Source organism: Hemiscyllium ocellatum, chromosome 23 (genome assembly GCF_020745735.1).
Source record: "Hemiscyllium ocellatum isolate sHemOce1 chromosome 23, sHemOce1.pat.X.cur, whole genome shotgun sequence".
Taxonomy (NCBI): domain Eukaryota; kingdom Metazoa; phylum Chordata; class Chondrichthyes; order Orectolobiformes; family Hemiscylliidae; genus Hemiscyllium; species Hemiscyllium ocellatum.
The window spans coordinates 11,438,537-11,461,004 of record NC_083423.1 but is presented as its reverse complement, the minus strand read 5'-3'; the positions used below and the strand labels follow the sequence as shown (position 1 = coordinate 11,461,004).

The window sequence follows — 22,468 nt, the reverse complement described above, 5'->3', positions numbered from 1 at the left end:
GTGATTACTGTACAAGCAGATCGTCAAACAGCAACACAGAATGAGGCTACTCAACCCAATGTGTACATGCTAGCTTTTGGAAAAAGTCCCACTGATCTATTGTTTGCACCACATTGCAAAAAAGGAGGAGGAAGTAAAGAATGAATCAATACCGGGATCGGGCAAATGAATCTGCCTTCCAGATAAACAGTACTGGATACTGAAAAGGCCTATACTAAGTTGGCAATGTTATCAAGCCTTCTGTTCCTCACTCAACAATGCTTCCTGCCTTCACCACATTGCCTGCCAATACCTATTCACCAGTTGTATAAACTTGCCATTTACAGAACACAACTGATTAACTGCAAAAGGTGAACATTGTCAGGGGCTGGTGTGTGTGCGTCTCTGTGTGCGCGCGTGCACGAGTCTCTGTGAGTGTGTGTCTCTGTGCGCGTAGAGGAGCCACATAGTATCACCCACACCAACTGATGGGATTTGAGTAATGTTATTCCATCAGAATAACTCCATACTGGAGAGCAGATGATGTCAGCTCCTCTGGAGGACTGAATGCACAAGTGTTCACGTCAACTTCACGTTACACTTTGAGGTTAAATCACACTATATTAAAAGCAAAACAACAGCTTCTTTTCCCAGCAAAGCCCCTACTTTTAATTCCATTTGCTTTGTGACTTTACCCATTTAGCACCAGTGGTTGAGTGCTGTACTGAATGAACAGCTGTCATTGCTCAGGACACGGTCACAGTGAATACCTGGTCTCAGAAACAGAACAACTTCCATTCAGTCCACAAGCATGACTTCTGGTACACTAAATCCTCAGTCTTGATTTTGCTCTCACAATGATGGCTCTGTCCTCGGCTTACAGCAGTGCTCCAGTAAAGCTGAACAAGTTCAAGCTCACCACCTCATTTTTTGAGGTTAGAGCAAAAAAAGAGTGGTCATGGGATAAGTAAAGAGTCCAGGAAACAGTAAAAGACGTGAACAATGCTGAGTTTAAATATTTCAGATGGGAGTCATGGTTTCCCCATTTTCTCTGCTGACATCGACCTTCATCTACTTTTTTTTCCCACTTCTGCTTTTGGACAGAACTGTTCACTATCCTGCCTCTCACCCTTCGTCTGGGCCCACCTCCCATCACCACTCTCTTTTGCTCTAACCCATCATTTCTTTTGTCAACACAGAGCTCCCCAAATTTTTTTTAACCTTTCCACCTCCCCTTTCATTTCACCAAGAGTTACATTTCCAACTTTTCCCAGTTCTGACAAAAGGTCACAGAACTCAAATATGAACTCTGGTTTTTATCTCTGTCTGTAGATGCTATCAGGCTTGAAGAGAGTACCCAACATTTCTCTTCATTTTATTTCAGATTTCCATTGTATTTTGCCCTTGGTTAAGTGCCTGCCAGGCTTCTCATCTTATGTTAAATGTCACCCAATATCTGAAGGAAGAACACCTCACCTTTTGCCTTGGTACCTTCCAACCACACGGCATCAACACAGATTTCACCAGTTTCCTCATCTCCCCTCCTCCCACTTCATCCCAGATGCAACCCTCCAACACAGCACCACCCTCTTTTACTGTCGTACATGTCCATCTTCCTTCCTGCTCCTCCCTCCTCTCTGGCCTATCACCATCACCCCACTCCTGCATCTACCTATCATGTTTCCGGTTCCCTTCCCACAGCCCCACCCTCCTATTTATCTCTCAGCTCCCTTCCCTCTCCCACTTTCCTACATTCCTGATGAAGGGCTTATGCCAGAAGTGTTGAGTTTCCTGCTCCTCTGATGCTGCCTGACCTGCTGTGCTTTTCCAGCATCTGCAGTCCTCACATTTTCCCAGGTTAGGTGAATTGGAAATGCTAAATTGTCCATAGTGTTCAGGGATGTGTAGTAGGTGCATTAGTCAGGGGTAAGTGTAGAGTAATAGGGTAGGGGAATGGGTCTGTGTAGGTTACTCTTCAGAGGGTCAGTGTGGACTTTTTGGGCCAAATGGCCTGTTTCCACACTGTAGGGATTCTATGATTACTCCTCCTCCCGCACCTAGCTTCATAGCATGTGTACAAGTTTTTTCCCAGCTACAATCAGTTCTGAAGGAGGGTCACTGGACCTCAAAATGTTAACTCTGCTTTCTCACCACAGATGCTGCTAGACCTGCTGAGCTTATTCAGCAATTTCCATCTTTGTTTTGAACAATGAAGTCAACTGGGCATGTGGTTGGAGGGAGGGCAGTCATTCGCTTCATTATCCAACTTTACCACCAACAGCTGGTGAGGCAGGGTACATTCAAGGCCAGAGATACATTTTCAATCAGTGAGGACATCAAGGGTCATGGGGGAAAAGTGGAGTTGAGGATGATCAGATCAGCGACCATTTCATTCAATGCCAGGGCAGACTCAAAAGGATTCAATGCCTACTTTAGCTCTTGCATCTTATACCGCATACCATCTCCACTCTGGACGATGTTGTGAGGTGGACACTCACCCTGGCTGGTAGAACAAAGCAGGCAGTGGCACAATGGTCATTCAGTGCCAATGTGGGATGCGACCTGTTAGAGATTGCATGGCAAACTCTGCCAGTTTAATGCTGTTGGACAAAACCTATTTCTTCCCCCTTGTGTCCCAGTATTTAAAAGCTCAATGGGTATAAGCATTCGATTGGTCGATAATATGAAGCAAGAATCCTGACAGGATTTTCGGTTCATCTCACTGATTCCATCTTTATCAGCTGTTAAATTGAATCAAGGTCAAAGATGATTTTAGATCAGAGAGCATACAAGAAAACATGGATTAATGACGATGTGACATGGTTAAAAACACAAGGGGGAGAACATCCAAGCAGAAAGTTCATGGTGAATACTGTTGCTTTCTATTTAAATCTGTTTAACATGTCTGTGCAGAAAGAGCACCCACACAGGAATGCAATTGAAACATGGCTGGCTGAAAGGAATCTCAAGTCTTCAGCTCTTTTACGAATGATACAGCAATAGTTCTCTGTTTGGAAGGTCACGCACTCCCTCATTTCGTAAAGGAAATCGCGAGGCAGATTATCCGGTCCCTGAACCTGAATAATGTGACATTGTTGCAACACAGAGAATGACACTCTCCAGAAACATCATCAGGAAAACCTATCCCCAATTTCTCTGCTCAAGCTCCAAGAGACCTCCCCTGGTCAGCTGACTGGAGTAGGCTGCTCGGTGTTCCCTATTTTTTGTATAAATTGTTCTGCTTTGAAAGGGTTAATGCAGAGGATGGCTTTGAACCCTGCCCAAAATTATGTTGTCTAACTGACTCGAGCAGGAAAACAGAAGTGCGCGATCAAATTCAACGTGTACCTGATTGTTATCATAACATGCATCTTGTTTAAGTCAAGTCTTTTCTCATGGGCCAATGGGCTGAGGAGTGGCAGATGGAGTTTAATTTAAATCAATGTGAGGTGCTGCATTTTAGGTAAGCAAATCTTAGCAGGACATTATACTTAATGGTAAGGTCCTAGGGAGTGTTGCTGAACAAAGAGACCTTGGAGTGCAGGTTCATAGTTCCTTGAAAGTGGAGTTGCAGGTAGATAGGATAGTGAAGGTCTTTGGTATGCATTCCTTTATTGGTCAGAGTATTGAGTACAGGAGTTGGGAGGTCATGTAGTGGCAGTACAGGACATTGGTTAGGCCACCTTTGGAATACTGCGTGCAATTCAGGTCTCCTTCCTATCAGAAGGATGTTGTGAAACTTGAAAGGGTTCAGAAAAGGTTTACAAGGATTGGAGGATTTGAGCTATAGGGAGAGGTTGAATTGGCTAGGGCTGCTTTCCCTGGAGCGTCGAAGGCTGAGGGATGACCTTATAGAAGTTTACAAAATTATGAAGGGCAAGAATAGGATAAATTGATGAAGTCTTTTCCCTGGGGTCCGGGAGTCCAGAACTAGAGGGCATAGGTTTAGGGTGAGAGGGGAAAAATATAAAAGAGACCTAAGGGGCAATCTTTTCATGCAGAGGGTGGTACATATATGGAATGAGCTACTAGAGTAAGTGGTGGAGGCTGGTACAATTGCAACATTTGAAAGGCACGTAGATGAGTATATGAATAGGAAGAGTTTGGGGGGGGATATAGGCTGGGTGCTGGCGGTTGAGACTAGATTAGGTTGGGATATCTGGTCAGCATGGACAACTTGGGCCGAAGGATCTGTTTCCATGCTGTACATCTCTATGACTATGTGACAAACCAAGTGGCTCTCCTGTACCACACTAGACCAGCCAGGCCCTTTGGATACCAACCTAAGGGAAAGATGGTGGCAGCAAAAATACCTGATGGGTTTTTCACCAAGGTGATACAACATCAACAATCACATGGACATGAATGAAACTGACTGTGGAGTTATCAATGAAATACCCAGACAAGAGCCTTTGCAGACTGTAAACAGAGCTCATGAGCAAAATTAGCAACTTGTCCTCATCAAAGCACAGTGATTTCTGGAACAAAATGCAGTGAGTGGAGTTGACTTAATCTATATTACAGATTGTATAACATCAATCCCAGTCACTTTCGGCGAAGCAGCCTTTAGGTTTCATTGACAGGGGAGTTATCTCACCATCTTCAGTCTAGCCAGGACCAACAATGTCATTGACATGCAGACGCATTTGTAACCTGGAACACACTCACTAAATTTAAGGGGTGACCTTATGGAGGATAATAAAACAATGAGGGGTACAGATAAGGTGAATTGCAGGTGTCTTTTCCCAAGAGTGGGGAATTCCAAAACATTTTTAAGGTGAGTGGAGAAAGATTTAAAAAAGATGAGAGCCATTTCTTTTCTTTAACACAGAGTCGTTCCTGTGTGGAATGAACTTCCAAAGGAAGTGGTGAATGCGGGTACACCTACAACGTGATAAATGCGTGAATAAGAAATGTTTGAATGGATAGGAGCCAAGTGCAGGCAGGAGGGACTAGTTTAGTTCAGAAACATGATTGGCTTGGACTGAAGGGTCTGTTGGTGTGCTGTATGACTCTATGAAGGACCCTTACAGCTGGAAGAGGATAATATTCCAACCATCAAGATGCTCAAATTAACACTGGTTTTCTAAGGCAAATAGAGTGAGACACACTTTCACCTGTTCCAAAAGCACTGAACTTTGAAATTCAAGGGGTTAACACCACCTACACTTAGTCCATCAAACCTCTGACAAGCCATAGTCAACAATACAGATCACCCGAAAACCTCTTGGCAACCCTACAGAGCTCAGATTTGTTGTTATGTTCCCTGTATCTAAAGTAAGTAATTTGTTTAATTTTAAATGTTACCTCGACAATTACTTGCAAACAAAAAAGACAACAATCCAGGCTATCTTTGAAAGGATACAGCACATAGAAGCCATTATAATTCTTAAAGACTGCACCAGGGTAATTGGACAAATATTTAAAACTATGAACATTTCCAGACGGATCTTCTGAGCAAATTTTAATGAGTGAACATAATTCAGCAGATCTGCCATTATGCTACTTTATTACCTCTGTTCCACTGGGCTGTAAACAACAATCACAAGAAGATTGGAAGACATGGGCATATCTTGTCAAGATGAGAAATAATCTTCAATATTGTTTAGCTTATAATAGGAGAACAATTGAGAGCATTGTTTTTAAACATGTAAGATATTTCTTTTCCTATTAAGTCAACTGAAATGGAAAATCTGAAAAGCGTTTGACTTGAAATTACAGCAATCACTGCAGGAGAAATCAGAAATGACCACATTCCAAGAATAGAGACCAGCCACAGCCAAGTCAAGGCACATTAATGATTGAATGGTAGAGAAAAAAAATATCTGATGAACTTCACTTATGAGGTGTTAATGTGCATAAAGCTCGGGATAACTGTTCTTAATGCACTTAAACGGATTTTATAATTGGGCTCGCTTTAATTTGGAAGTCCGCATAAATAATGAGCTGTGCTAAATCTGCTGTCTTTGTCCACAGTGACAAGCCCTTGCCTTGGCTATTCACAATTTCATGCCAGGATGAGGGAGCCAGCTTTAGCTGTGCAAACAGCAGGACCAGCCCTGGTTCCAAACAAACACAAGGGGTTGGAGAATTGCTCTCGACACGACAGATCTGCCAAAGATGGCAGAGTTCAGATTTGGAGAGGTTGCCATGGAAGCAGAATGCGTTCCTGTGAAGCTGGATTGCAGTGGTAATACTGAGCTCATTTCCTGTGAGGCTGCTCAGTCGTTTGGGGGGGGGGGAGGAGATAGAACAAAGCTTAATTATTATCAAGGGTTTAATTCTACCCTCATCTTTGTTCTTGAGAAATGGCATGTATCGGTTCATGGACATTCCCAGTTGGGCAATGGACTTTCAGATAGTAGCTACACTACTGTTTAGAATTAAAATTTGAGCAGAGTCTCTTTTTTAGTGGGTGGGGTGAGTAGCGAGAGTGATTCTCAATTTATTTCCCTCTTTCTTTTAGATTGATGAAATGATGGTTCCCCTCCCATTCTTGGGAGCTTTATCTCGCTACTGCAAAGAGTATCCATCCCTAGCCACACTGGTGGCCGTGGTTATGAACACAGTTGGCTACTTGGTGTGTTCAGCCTGCTCCATCATTCAGAAGTAGGTCATTCAGCCTATTGAGTCTGTTCTGCCAGTGCGATAATGACTGGTCTGAAAATCCTCAACTCCACTTTCCTACCTTTCTCCCCATAACCCTTACTGACTAAAAATCTGTTTACCTCAGCTTTGAATATATTGAATAGCCCAGTCTCAACATCCCTCTGCAATAAAGAAGGCCATGTCTAATGTGTTAGTAGCCCAACATCTACCTTCTCGCCTAGCTCTGATAGCCTTTTGGCTCATTAGGAAACTACTGACCTCCAACTTAAAAATATTCAAGGTTCTAACTCCATTGTCTTTTTGGACGCGAAGTTCCAATAATTCATGGCCCTCAGGAAAAAAAATTGCCTCATCCTTCAAATGTGCAAACCATAATTTTTAAATAGTAACTTGTAGTACTAGACATGTACATAAGAGAAAATGTCCTCTCTAAAATACACAGGATTTTTAATATTTCAATCAAGTAGTATTTTATAGGCTGTCAGGTGTGAGCCACATCTCTACATTATGTTATACTTGTTTGATTTCCAGAAAGGTCACCTTTTTAAAAATTCATTCCTAGGATGAGGACATCACTGGCTAGGCCCAAATGTATTACCCATTCCTAATTTCCCAGAAGACAGTTGAGAGTCAATCACATCGCTGTGGGACTAGAGTCACATGTAGGTGAGACCAGGTAAGGTCTCCTTCCCTAAAGAACATATGTGAAAATGATTTAAAAATAATAGCTTAGCCAGAGTTCTGAAGAACAGTCATATTAGACTCAAAACATTGACTCAGTCTCTCTCCACAGATGTTGCAAGACCTGCTGAGTTTCTCCAGCACTTTCTGTTGTGAGCTCCTCCGGGATAGTTACTAGGCCAATGTTATTGATCCAAATACCCTTCAACCAGTGCGGGAGACGAATCATCAAGAGTTCTCACTCCCTGATCCCTACTGAATACCTTGCGTGGCTGCTCACTAAATATAAATGATTAATCTTGCAATGCCAACCACGTTCAAGTAGTTTGCTGCTTCTTTCTACCTTAAGTTCCCCATGTTACAAGAACAGAGCATTATTGACATCCTTATAAGCAACTTTGATGGGAGGTGAAGGTAAAAAGGGAGAAGGTTGGGGGATGGGCTAAAGAAACATTAATAGGACAAAGAAAAATTAATAGGACAAAGATAATGAATACCCCTTGCGTTGCAACGAAAGGCATGAACACACCTCAATATTGCACGGCTTAGTAAGATAAAAAGTGGTTAAAAAAATTCCCTGTAGAATTTCACTCAAACATCTAACTTCCAAGGAAACAACTTCGGAGCAAATTACTGCAAAAGGTGTATCTGTACTGAAACAAGTAGTGCTGGAGATCACAGCAGGTTCATGCAGCATCCATGGAGAGAGAGCAAGCTAACGTTTTGAGCCCAGATGCCTCTTTATCAGAGTATCATCTTGTCTAGGGGAGGAGGAGAAAATGAGGACTGTAGATGCTGGAGGTCAGAGTCAAAAAGTACGACGCTGGAAAAGGTCAGGCAGCATCCGAGAAGCAGGAGAGTCGATGCTTTGAGCATAAACTCTTCATCAGGATGAACACGAGCCACATTTCAAGGTAGCGCTGGTGCATTATTATAGCACCTCTTCCCATCTCTCCAAAATGGCTCAAATACTCCACCTAAGTGTGCCATTGACTTTTGACAATGTGACAATTACTGACCTGGAGTACAGCATCTTTCTGATCTACTCCTGACATACAGCAGGTTAGGTTTTGGCACAATATTTACATATCTATGGCCTTGGGTAACTGAGCGAGGATCCCAGTTGAAATCCTTTTTGTACTATTTCAGAATGTAAACCATCCAGTGGTGGGGTTGCCATCTTTATCTAGATATGTTTCTGGAGAGTCTATCAAACCTGCCTCAAAAGTAAGCAGGAAGCCTTCCCACCACTTACATATTAATTGCAAATATACTGTAAAAATACTCAAAGAAAATAAAAAGAAAAACATTTTTTCCCCAAAAGCCTGGATGCTTTCCTCCATGTTTGTTCACCTTTGGGGTCTGGAGATTAATACTGAATTCCTGCAGATTCCAGAACAGGAGGTTGGTTTGCTCAGAGATTTGCTGTTGTTTCTGGTCAGAAAGTCATCTGGGACAATTTTCAACAGGGCAGAGCTCTGAGTGACTTCCAACACTCAGAGCTCTGAGTGTTCATTGTGACAGGATCAGAGGCTTCTTGGTGGGCGGTTGTTTTGAACTGTTCACGAGGACAGGGCTGCCCTCTGTTGGGAGTGCAGCCGAGTAGGAATATGGCACTAATCTGTCATGATGTGCAGAAAATGCTGGTGTTGTCTGTGGAAAATCGGTGCAGATGAGGCAATCATGACAAGTGCTTGAAGTTTCATAAACATAATGACATCTCAAAACTAAATTTTAAACCTTAATACCTTAGTGATTGACCGCTCAGTGATTAGATTTCTAGAACAGTAGAATTATTCATTCCATCTATAACCAAGTGTGGAACCACGCTGAGGATATTGACGAGGATATTGACGCTCACTGATATTAATTCAGATCGGAGATTGGAACCTTCTTGATTGATCATATGTTGAACATTTTCAGTTGGTTACCCTGATGGTTAGTCACTGAAATGCACATACACAGAGCTACAGATCTTCTTTAACAATAGAACATAAGCTTAATATACGAAAGAATGGGAAAAAGAGTGCCAAAGGCAGTTAAAGTAGTTCTTAACACAAAGATCAACACGAAAATCAAAACGTTTTCCAATGGCATCTCTCTCACAAACTCAATATGAGAGGTTACATGTTGATTTAAGCTTTTTAAATCTTTATTTAACCGATGATTTCCAACGTACTTTACTTCAATTGTTGACACTGTTTCTTAAGATTCGTTGGTGAATCCTTTGGCATAAAAACCTTCATAATTCTGATTACTAAAACTGAAAATGCTAATGCAATTTGAACAGTCCTGCCCAAACTCTCCATTTCAGCAAGGATGATTGGCCCTGCCAAACTGACTTGATCCTCATGCTGAAAGAAAATGGTTCAAAACCTTTTAAACAGAACTCAGGATTTTTCAGAGCTAAATCTTTGAACCAAATGTGATTTTAGATCAAAACTAAACTAAACTAATCGCTTTACTGTATTTACTCTCAGTCGTAAACCCAAGATTACAAACATTGGTCTGTTGACACCATACAGGCTCTCCCAGGCACTCTGTTAATCACCTGCTTTCCTGAAACTGATGCATTTAGCTCAGTGTTCCAAACGGAGTCGGACCGTCTTAAGAGAAACTTCACAGAACTGATCCACATTTATCTGCCCTTCATATCCCAGTTCCAACCTTCCAACTCAGCACCACCCTCATGACCTGTCCTACCTGTCCAACAGGTACTTATCTGCTCCGGCCTCCTCTCTGACCTATCACCTTTGCCCCCACCTCCATCCACCTATTGCACTCTCAGCTACCTTCCCCCTCAGCCTCACCCCTCCTCCCATTTATCTCTCCACCCCCTCGGCTCACAGCCTCATTGCTGATGAAGGGCTTTTGCCCGAACCGTCAATTCTCCTGCTCCTCGGATGCTGCCTGACCTGCTGTGCTTTTCCAGCAACACACTCTCAATCCACATTCATCTGCCTCTACTTTGAAATCCAAACCCCAAAAATGTAATATATTTGTACAATTGTATACATTTCGCTAAATTCTTGTGAAGGTCCCAGATCTCCTTATATACATTTTGAAATGATAAAACAGCCGGTTCTCATTATAGTCTAATATGAAAACACAACTGCCAAAAGATGTATAACAAATTGCATCTTTAAAACATTTAAACATGCCAAGACCATTTCCCACACAGGCAGTCTGAGATTGTGTCACTTCAAGAGAGGTTACAGGTGATCAATACTTTGATGAAGCAAGGAGGTTTTAAGCAGTGTGTTTTTAAAAAGAGAAAGAAGTGGAGAAGTGAGAGCCTTTTTCCTTGGTTGATGATGGCTAGCACGAGGGGACAAAGCTTTAAATTGAGGGGTGATAGATGTAGGACAAATGTCAGAGGTTGGTTCTTTACTCAGGCAGAAGTAAGGGTATGGAATGCACAGTAGTGGACTTGCCAACATTAAGGGCATTTTAACGGTCTTTGGATAAACATATGGATGATAATGGAATAGTATCGGTTAGATGAGCTTTAGATTGGTTTCACAGATCAGCGCAACATTGAGGGCTGAAGAGAATGTACTGTAATGTTCTATATTTAGGCCAGAAATTCTGGAACTTGGGTAACGATGCGAGTGATGGAGTGACAGAAGTGGGGGAATGCACAAGAGGCCAGAAGGGAAGGAACTGGGAGCTTTCAGAAGGTTGTAAGGCTGGAGGAGGATACAGAAATTGGGAAGGGCTTTAGCCGAGGTGGGATACAGAGCTTTACACACCGGGATATCCCTGGATCTTAGTCAGAACATAAATTTGTACGGCACAGGAACAGGTGCCTCAGCCCATGATGTTGGGCTGAACATAACGCCAAATTAAACTAATCCCTTCTGCCTGCCCTTGGTCCATATCCCTTGATTCCTTGCATATTCATGTGATTATCTAAAAGTCCCTTAGATGCCCCAATCGTATCTGTCTCCACCTACATCCCTGGCAGCAGATTCCAGACTCCAACCATTGTGGAAAGATACAACTTGTCCTTCACATCTCCTTTGAACTTTCCCCTCTCATCTCAAACGTATGCACCCTAATACTGGACATCTCAACACTGGGAAAAAGATTCCATCAACCACATCTATGTATCTCATAATTCTGTAGTCTTCCAGCAAGTCTCCCCTCAGCCTCCACTGCTCTAGAGAAAACAACCCTGGCAACACGATGTGGTTCAATGGGCTGCATACGGATGGGTGAGGTTTGGTCAGAGGAGATGTCCTCCCTCTTCTACTTGGTAGCCAGCAACTCCCACTGGAGGCCATGCAGCTGAGCATATCCTTGGTCAGAGGACTGGGAAAAGTGCTGGAGAGAAATACTAATGGCTTAACCATCCTGTTAGATATTCTGTCCCAGCCAGTAAGGGTTTCAAATCTTTCAAATTCATTTTTGGTTCACAGAAAGAAAGGTCACTTTCTGGGGACCTGTGACCTAAGCAAGTGGATCCTTTGCAGAGAAAATGTGAAATACTATTTTTGCTCACGAAGCTCAATGACATGACAGCTTAGAAATGAGCAGTATGCTGGAAGGTCAAACTTAAAGTGAAAAGATAGACGTTGTTTCCCCATCTCCCTGTGAAACATTCTTTCTACAGAACGTGTAAACACATTTACTGACATGAACTTGGATCGGTGTGCCTTTTATCAGCAGTCACCCTTAAGTACTTGCTTAAGGACACAGAGGTCAGGAGAGGTGTTCTGCTGCACTAGCTGAGTTATACAGAAGTTAAAAAGTAACCTGGGGAAGGTCAGTCTGCCTTTCTGACAGATTCAAGGGGACAGGTCTGCTCAGACTCTTCCATTCTTATGGCCAAGCTGCGTCCACACCCCCAGATTTAACCACCCCCTCCACTATTTGCTTCGAGTTGCCTTACAGTTTGGGTGGTGATGGGTGCTAAAATAGGATCAAATCTCAAAATATCCTCTCAACATTCAAACCAGAAAACTCCTCACAGCTCCAAAAAGACCATCCTTCTTGGAAACAACTCTAAAAATTCTTTTTATTCTCCGCCCTCAAATGTTTGAGCATTTTAACCAGTTTTAAATTCCTCGGCAAGATTTTGTTGCCCATTATTTACCATATTTCCGGGGGAATCTCATTACTTTTTCCTTTAAGACTTCGGCAACAAAACAAAGCCTCCGAGTTCCATCAGCCCAGGCTGAGTGAACAGCAGTCTCACCTCCTGATCAAGTTGCGTTTATGAGTGAATTAGTACAGCACTGAAGGGAGTGCGATACTGTCAGAGGGGTTTGATTTTCAGTTCAGACTTTGAACATTTGCTTTCTAGTAGAATGCCTAGAGTATAAGTGGAGACCATTTGGCCCATCAAGTCTGCACCAACCCTCTGTACAGCATCCCACTCATCCCTGTAATTCTGCAATTCCCATGGCTAGTCCACTTAGCCTGCGCATCCCTGGGCACTATGAAGCAATTTAGCATGGCCAATCCACCGGAACCCACACATCTTTGGACTGTGGGAGGAAACTGGACCACCTGACAGACACAGGGAGAACATGTTAACTCCACACAGACAGTTGCCCAATGCTGGACTCGAACCTGGGTTCATGGTGCCGTGAGGCAGCAGTGCTAACCACTGAGCCATTACTCCATGGTCTCCTGCATGTGGAAGCAACCACGTTATGAAGAGGAACAGATCCTGGTTGCTGTTTATACCTCGTCAGCACAACTCAACCTCAATGCTTCCTGCACGAGAACAATGTCAGCGCTTTAAAGTATTTCATTGGCTGTTAGACGCTGTAGGACACCCTGCACCCTGTGGAAAGGTGCTACAGAAATGAAAGTCTGCCTGATTTGCTTTCAGCCAGGATTGCACATCGTTTGGTTTGATTTGCAGACAGCTTCAGGGCTACCAATGACGCTACTGCATCGAAGATTAGAAACAAGAAATTAGTTCCTTCCATTCACCCTGCCCCATATAAAATCCCGATGAGGAATTCCTCCCTTTAGCAGTTCCTTAAACAGAGGAAGACACTTGCTATTGCGTGTGAGCCCTTGGCAAAGGTTGGTGCATAGAGTCTGTGCATTGTGGCCACCATATACTTCTGGCTCAGGAGCCAGCTTTCACTCTTACTGTCTCTCAGAGGAATATTGGAAGGATTTGCAGACTGAAGATAGAGCTTTTTGACCGTGTTATGAACGCACATCCCTTGACCACACTTCCTAGGGTCAGACTCTAACCCAGAGATTCTGATTCAGAGGCAGAGATGCTACCCACTGAGATACAAGAGATCCCAAACTGTCCCAATGGCCAATTGCAGAGTAATTCGTAGATCAATGATCTTGAGACTTTCTGAATTCAAATTCCATCTTGATATGCCAAAGAGATTCAATTCCAATCCAAGCCATCATTTGGGCCATTTCGACTACAGTTTATTGCAGTTTCAAAGGGCAATGACCTTGTCAGATGTTAACAAAATGGCTGCCAAGGTTATGACATCACGACAGGAATGGACTGTACCCACTCTACACATTTTGTAATAAACTTCAAAACTCAAAATGAAACAGAAATGACAGAACTAGTGCAGCAGCAGAGATTGTGCTGATCAAAAGAGCAATATCCAAGCTATACACAAATTGAGCCCTGCAGATTTCTAAACCCATTCGTCAATGAAATTTATATTTTAAATTAATCTAACCACTGCTCCATGGTTACTGAACAGAACTCGGTGTTTCACTCCACTTGTATTACAGCAAATGTCGAGTTTAGCAGCTCCATATACATTCAGCATCAATTCTATGCATTTCACCTGGCTCTCAATATCTCTAAATGGGGCTACTTAATGACACCAAGCTCAAAGATTTATTTTGTTTTCCTGAAATACAGTTGTTGGAATCTTCATGCACATGCTGCATTCTGAAGTGAAAATCAGCACTGTTTGTTCCATCCACAGAAAAGAAGCCAGTCTGACATAGTTTTGTGTAAGGATGGGGTTTCTGATGAAGGGGTTCAGGAACAATCGCCCACACTGACACCTCACAGCAGGTCTGCCCTGAAAGGAGCAGGTGAAACTGAAGAACATCCAACCACACATTCCAGACTGGTGAGGGCCTGTCCAGTGGGAGCCTAACCTCCAAGTCCTTTTGAACCCTGTAACCCTGTTCCAAGACACTGTCCCCACCCACACTCCCATGCGTTGCCATGAGACGGTACAGCAGATGACTCACTGATGGAAGGCTGCATTCTGACAGGGAGAGTCTTGTGCATTTGGCACTTGCTCTTGCATCACCTCCATCTGGCAGCTTGGGTCAGCAGTGAGGAAACTAGCATCTAAAAGGGTCAACACGCTACACCATCTTAGCCAGGAGCTGAACATCTGTCCATAGGTCTCTTTGCAAATCTGTTTTCAAAAGAGTACTTGGCCTACTTCAGTTTTACAATCCTCCAGCTGTCCTCATGTGCCTCCTCCAAGCTGCCACCTCACCAGTAGTGGTGGATATTCAGTCCCCTGGGCACTGGAAGTTCCAGCCTAAATGCTTCCACCACTTCACTGTATGCCCTTGCATTAAGATGCTCCCTAAACCTCTTCAGCCAAGCTTTTCCTCAGCTTAACCTCCTTCTTGTGTCCTGTGTAAGTGATTGTCCAGTCAAGTGTTTAGAAACTACCCAGGGACACTTTCAAAAAAAAGTTACAAGAAAAAAGTGCAGGTTTTTGTAGCTAATGTTATCAGTACATCCCATTCCAGGGGCTCTCACCCAAGTGGATTTTCATTAGCGAGAGTGCAGTTGGAAACTGGGGGTGGGAAACAGGTAATAAACAAGATGGAGACAGGTAGGCAGACGGAAAGGGTGGGAGCAGGTACATAAGGAGCATAGACACTTGCATGGCCTTAATGGGCTGAATGGCCAACTTTTGTTATGTACATTTGCGTAATTTCAGATGATAATTGCTGACAGGGAATGCAACTGTGGTGGTCGTGTCAGTGAATTCTGATCCTGCAGCTCTCACCTACCTTCTGGGATTGTGCTGTGGTCACAAACATTGGAACCATCTGGAATACTCTGGGCAAATTTACGACTTGTTATCCTCCCTATTGTTATTACTCTAACTTATTGATACCAAATGAAGAAGGATGCTCAGTCAAGTCTCCAGCAGCAGTAAGATTTGGTCTAGTTTAACAGAATAGGGTTTATTACTTCAAACGTTATAGCTAGTTCCATCTCAGACTTACATGATCATGTCTTGGTAGACCTCATTTCAGACTGAACAGCAAGTACATCTTACTGTTCAATTACATACAATTTTGCACTTAGAACAGAGTCACCTGAACTGGTTAGCTCCTCCCAGAAATAGTCCTTTATACACTAATGGGTGGAGTTCATCTTGTGGCATCAGTTAACCCTTTGAGGAACAAGTAGACTTATACAGCCCTTTCTATCATGGATCTGAGGGAAGCTATCAAGAGCATGAATCAGGCAACTTCCAGGTCAATACTAACATCTGCACCATCAGGCCAAACATATTTCAGCAAACCAGAGAGAACCGAGTCAAACCTGGGATATTGCTGATGGATATGGTTCGATATCAGAGTGAATGGAAGTACAGAACGACCAGGTGCACAGCATTCAGTCCCTTGAGCCTGCTCCTCCGCCGTTTAATACAATAACAGCAGATCTCCTCTCCGCCTCAACTCCACTTTCCTGCCCGCTCTCCATAACCTTTCAACCCATTGTAGGTACTCATTAAAAACCTGTCGGTCTGTCTATCTCCTCCTTACGTTAAGGCTGGGTGATTTATTCATTGTGAAGAGGTGCAGGTTTTACAAAACTACATGCAAGGCCATTGAGAATTCTTTAAAAGAGAAAATGCATCTGTGTTTCACAATTATGCTTCACGGACTAAAGACAAGTGTTTTCTAAAAGCATTTCTGACATAGCATAATGCACTTGACGATTCACAGAGTTAGAGTAAGAATGGACGGACACAATAGAGGTCAGAAGACACCAAGTGGATAACAGACTAAACTTCCACTACTTTCTTGGGAACTTAGCAGGCACATGAAACCCCACAGTGGAAAATCCTCCTGTTTTTTTTGGAGGTAATGCTTCTTGATCAAGCTGAGTCATGATCCAATCAACTGGATGTGACCATTGTAAAAGCCTTAGGCCTTCACTTCGAGAATGCACTGCCTTTTTCAGGATAAAAGTTGAGTCATTTCAATTATGCAAAATTTGAGAGCTTTGCAATGACAAAAGTCATAGGGCTACACAGAGTGGAAACAGTCTGTATAACATTTAGTCCAACTAGTCCATGCCTATCATAAACCCAAAACTAAACTAGTTCCACCTGCCTGTGTTTGGCCAATTTTCTTCCAAATCTTTCATACTCATGTATTTATCCAAATGTCTTTTAAATATTGTTACTGTACCCGCATTCACCACTCCCTCTAGAAGTTTATTCCGCACGCGAACCGCTGTGTAAAAAACACTGCCCCTTCTTATGTCTTTTTTAAAATCTTTCTCCTCACATTAAAAATATGCCCCAGTCTTGAAATTCCCCCATCCTAGGGAAAAGGCATCTGCCACTCATCTTATTAATACCATTGATGATTTTATAAACCTCTATGGTCACCCCTCAACTTCCTGGGCTCCAGTGAAAGAAATCCTAGCCTATCCAGCCTCTGCTTATAACTCAAACCTTCCATTGCTGGCAGCATCCTTGTAAAATTCTTCTGAACCTTCTCCAGCTCAACAATATTCTTCCTATAACCGGCTACCAGAACTAGACACAGTACAATGGTACAAAGTCACTGAGTGTCTCACTTTTCAGTGAATTTAGACAGGGGCTTCATTCTAGAGCAATCTAATCATGCAGCTAATGTCCCATGTACCAACATAGAAAACTGGGTCCCAGCTGTAAATATAATGCTGCAGTTGATTGCAAGGAGAGGCTTGACTTCATTGCAGCACAGGGGAGTAGGACTTACTGACATCTGATGAGCTGTTGTCTGTAATATATTTTAAATGATTTGGAATGAAAATGTTGGTGCTCTGATTAGGAAGTCTGCAGATGACATGAAAATTGGGGGAGCTGTGGATTGTGAGGAAGGATATTCATCAGTTGGAGGGGTGGGTGGAGGAATGACTGAGTTTAATCTGGACAAGTGTGAAGTGATGCATTTTGGGAGTTCAAATGTCAAAAGGAAGTCTGCAGCAAGTGGCTGGATCCTTAGGAGCACTGAGATACAGATCATGGGGGCAAAGTCCTCAGGTGCCTGAAAGTGGCAACACAAATGGATAAGGTAATAAAAGGAGGCATACTGCATGGCTTCATCGTTCAGGGCTTCGAATATAAAGGATGGCAAGTCATGTTGCAACTACACAAGACTTTGGCCAGGCCACATTTGGAGTACTGTGTGCAGTCCTGGTCGCTGCACTACAGGAAGGATATGGAGGCTTTGGAGAAGGTGCAGAAGAGGCTACAAGGGTGTCGCTTGGATGGGAGTACATTAGCTGTATGGAGAGAGTGGACGAACCTGGATTGTTTTCACTCGAGCATCAGAGGCTGAGGGACTACCTGATGGACATATCTAAAATTATAAAAGACATGGATAGGGTGGCTAGTTGGAGTTTCTTTCCCAAGGTGGAAATGTCAAATACTAAGGAACTTGGGTTTAAGGCAACAGGGAAAGTTTTAAAGGAGTTTGTAAGGTAAGTTTTTATATAAAAAAAAGGTTAGTCGGTGTCTGATATTCGCTGCCAAGGGAGGTGATAGAAGCAGGTAATGATAGCAATGTTTAATAAACAGTTGGCAGAACATGAACAGGCAGGTAGTAGAGGGATATGAACCATGTGCAGGCAGATGGGATTAGCCTAGAAAGGTATAATAGTTGTCACAGACATGGGCCAAAGGCAAAGTCGAGGACTGCAGATGTTGGAGATCAGTGTCTAGATTAGAGTGCAAGCAGAGCAGGTCAGGCAGCATCTGAGGAGCAGGAAAATCAAAGTTTCGGGCAAAAGCCCTTTATCATCCTGATGAAGGGCTTTTACCCGAAACTTTGATTTTCCTGCTCCTTGGATGATGGGCCGAAGGGCCTGCTTTGTATTGTTCTGAGCCAAATGGCCTCCTTCTGTGCTGCATTATTCTATTATTCTTTCATCTCTCCTTACAGAGATGTCTAAATTGGTGGTTCTTCATTACTGAAAACCACCAGGCCTCTTGTGATGCAGTGGTAGGGTCCCTACACCTGGTTTCAAATCCCTATCTATTCTTAAGCTATGATACCATCTTTAAACAGTGTCCACTCACAGCCATCCCATCCCTAGATAAATGCACATGGTCGTTCCCTAATCATGCAACTTCAACATCATTTCAAATCACAATTAAACCTCAGGGTCTTTTGGTGCACAGATGAGTGAAACTAGGTCACCAAAATTAACTGGGGTAATGCAATCTCAGCGAGCAAGATTAGAACCAAAATCTGCGTTGGTTAACAATCCTGAAACAAAACCCTCATTCTCAGAACAAACCTTGTGGCAAGAATGCAGTCTCCTATACCAAATGTTGGACCTGATTGGCTAGGTTTGTGGAATCTGTAGTCTATGTTAAACAGACAGCCAGTAGCTTGAACAGAGTTTCCTTGGAGCATTGATACCATCAGCTTTCTGCCAGGCAATGGTGAAAATTAGCTAACACTATTTTAGCTCCTGTTCTCAATTTACAATAAATCCCATTTAAGTTTCTTGCCATCATCACCCTCTACAACGAGCTGCGGTTCCCGCCTTGGATATTTACTTAACAGAAATACTCATATCTGCAACTGAACAGTGAACAGACAAATTGAGACACATTCTCCTGCAGCTGAGTCTGTGGACATTACAACTATGACCTGGCATATAGTACACAGTCCTCAAGTCTCGGCAATGCACCCAGGCCCTACAAACATCGGAGTAGGAAAATCTCAGACAACGCTTCACGCAGTCCTGCAAGGTCACTGAAAAGATCCAAGCAGGGACTAGAATTCCCTTCACAAAAAGTAGAAGATTGCAATGTGGAGAAGTTCTACGAAACATGCATCAAGTCTTGGTTAGACTACATCTTGAGTACTGCATGCAGTTGTTTGGTTGATCATGTTGAAACAAAGAAAATGCAGGGACTGAAGAAAGTTTACAGGAATATCAGCAGAAACAGGGGGGGTACATGGGTCAAGCTGCATCTCTGTTCACGTTCTTAAAAAAAGGCTGAAGGTTGATCTAATAGAGGTTATTAAAATCTACAGAGAGAATGTTCCATCTCTGATGAACAGTCACCGAGGACTCAAAATATTCACTCTGTCTCTAACAGTTTCTGTGGAAAGAAAAAAAATGCAGATGCTGAAATCCAAGGTAGACAAGCAGGAGGTTGGAAGAACACAGCAAGCCAGGCAGCATCAGTCAACGTTTCGGGTGTAACCGCTGTGTTCTTCCAGCCTCCTGCTCGACTGCCTTTCCATAAATAATAGCAGATTTCCAACATCTGCATTGTTTTGCGTTTATTATTAAAGCAGACAGCATCTCCTGTTGTGGGGCGGTCAAAGCTAGGGCTCACCATTGCAAGAGTCATCTACAAATCTGAGAAAAAAAAACAGCCTTCACTGAACAAGTGTTAAGAGTATGGAACTCACTGCAGTAGGAACTGGTTCAGCGATGTGTGGCAAATTACTGCAGATGCTGGAATCCGAACTGAAAATGAAAAACACTGGAAATCACAGTGGTTAGGGACAAAAAAACCCGCAGATGCTGGAATCCAAGGTGAGGGGGGAGGGTGGAAAGAGAGAAAGAGAGAGATAGAGGCATGATTTGAAGAAGTAACAAAGAGGATTGACGAGGGCTGTGCAGCGGACGTGATCTATATGGACTTCAGTAAGGCATTCAACAAGGTTCCTCATATGGGAGGCTGGTTAGCAAGGTTAGATCTCATGGAATAAGGGGAATAAATGGAATAAATCCTACTAGCATTTGGATACAGAACAGGCTCAAAGGCAGAAGACAGAGGGTGGTAGTGGAGGGTTGCTTTGACTAGTGGTGTGCCACAAGGATCGGTGCTTGATCCACTAGTTTTCATCATTTATATAAATGCTTTGGATGTGAACGTAGGAGGTATAGTTAGTAAGTTTGCAGATAACACCAAAATTGGAGGTGTTGTGGACAGCAAAGAAGGTTACCTCAGATTACAACGGGATCTTGATCAGATGGGCCAATGGGCTGAGGAGTGGCAGATGGAGTTTAATTTAGGTAAATGCGAGGTGCTGCATTTTGGAAAGGCAAACCAGAGCATAACTTATCCACTTAATGGTAAGGTTCTGGCAAGTGTTGCTGAACAAAAAGACCTTGAAGTGCAGGTTCATAGTTTCTTGAACGTAGAGTTGCAGGTAGATAGGACACTGAAGGCAGCGTTTGGTATGCTTTCCTTTATTGGTCAGAGCATTGAGTATAGGAGTTGAGAGGTCATGTTGTAGCTGTACACGACATTGGCTAGACCACTTTTGGAGTGTTGTGTGCAATTCTGGTCACCTTCCTATAGGATGAATGTTATGAAACTTGAAAGGGTTCAGAAAAGATTTGCAAGGATGTTGCCAGTGTTGGAGGATTTGAGCTATGGGGAGAGGCTGAATAGACTGGGGCTGTCTTCCCTGGAGCATCGGAGGCTGAGGGGGTGACTTTATAGATGTTTATAAAATCATGAGGGGCACGAATAGGATAAATAGACAAGGTCTTTTTCCTGGGTGGGGTAGTCCAGAACTAGAGGACATCGGTTCAGGGTGAGAGGGGAAAGTTATAAAAGGGACCCAAGGGGCAACTTTTTCATGCAAAGGGTGGTGCGTGTATGGAATGAGCTGCCAGAGGCTGATACGATTGCAACATTTAAAAGGCTCATGGATTGGTAAATGAGAAGGAAGGGTTTGGAGGGATATGGGCCAACTGCTGGTAAATGGGACTAGATTAGATTCGGATATCTGGTTGGCATGGATGAATTGGATAAAAGCGTCTGTTTCCATGCTGTACATCTCTATGATTATATTTGTCATTTTCACTTTGATTCAGGGATGGATGCTGTGATGGAGCAATAAGAGAAGGGGAGGTTTATGAACATGGATTTAGACAAGGAAAGACAAGAGGAGATAGCAGTGCAAATACTGGTTGGCCGAAGGGCCTGGTTCTTTATGCTGCAGATCCTGTGCAAATTACAACCTTATGTTCAATTGGAGGGATGGAGTTTCTTAAGAAAACATTGGCTGGGCAGTTGTGTGGGGTGGAAGGGGAGAGAATAGGTCAGTTTCCAAACCGATGACCAGAGCCAGGTCATGGGGTCACCAACATCTGCAAGTTCCCCTTCACGCCATTTACCATCTTGACTTATTTTGTATTAATTTGTGGGGTGTACGCATCACAGGTTTGGAGCACCTTTGAAACTGGACTCTGAATCATAGTATCGTTCCTCATTGTTACTGGAACGCCCTTCCTAACAGTACCGTAGGTGTTATCTACACCACACCAATTGGAGCAGTTCAGACTGACAGTTCCATTACCCCTTCTTCAGTGTAACTACGAGTGGACGATAAACATTGGCCCAGCCAGCGGTGTACACATCCTGTGAAAGAATCAAACAACGCTGGCACAGATGGCTTCACCCCCTCAGTGACTGGGATCGAAAAGAAAATACCAGAACTCCTGGTTCCATCCGGCTTGACCTACACCACGTGGATGGGAAGTAGGGGCCAAATCGGTGACATTACTCCCAACGTTCCAGCAGTTTCCCAACTCCCATTCTGAAAGCTCACTCGGGTGAAGTGCTATATCTGAAGGCAGAAAGGCAGTCCACCCCTACAGGCAGTGGAATGCCTCAGGATAACCTGGATGCAGGACTGGGGGACAGATTTCAAAATGGACAGTTACGGAATCCACACCTGTCTGTGCCCCTAAAAAAAATTTTTTTTTAAATCACAAAGCCAGGTTTTGTCCAACAGGTTTATTTGAAAGCACAAGCTTTCGGAGAGCTGCCCCCTCGTCAGGTGTCTGGTGAGGTTGAGCTGTCGCTGTTTTTTTATACTGATAAAACCTTAAGTTATTTTGGGGCTGTGACTGGAAATGAATTTTGGGATTTACATATTAATTAATCAAAACCTGCATCCTCATTCTAAGTGATTAAAGACTTTACAGCAATCTAGGTTTGTTCAGTAC

General features: G+C 43.2%; 1 protein-coding gene across 32 annotated transcripts in view; it reads right to left on the bottom strand.

The window, feature by feature from the left end:
• The window catches only part of celf2 (cugbp, Elav-like family member 2), an 850,872-nt gene that overhangs the window by 255,499 nt on the left and 572,905 nt on the right, over positions 1-22,468 (bottom strand). The window contains exon 1 of one of the 32 annotated variants that reach the window (XM_060842667.1): positions 750-804. The exons of the other annotated variants lie outside the window; for them this stretch is intronic. The gene's annotated coding sequence lies outside the window, so the exon portion shown is untranslated. Of the gene's footprint in view, positions 1-749; positions 805-22,468 lie in introns of those variants that run through there. 32 annotated transcript variants of the gene reach the window in all.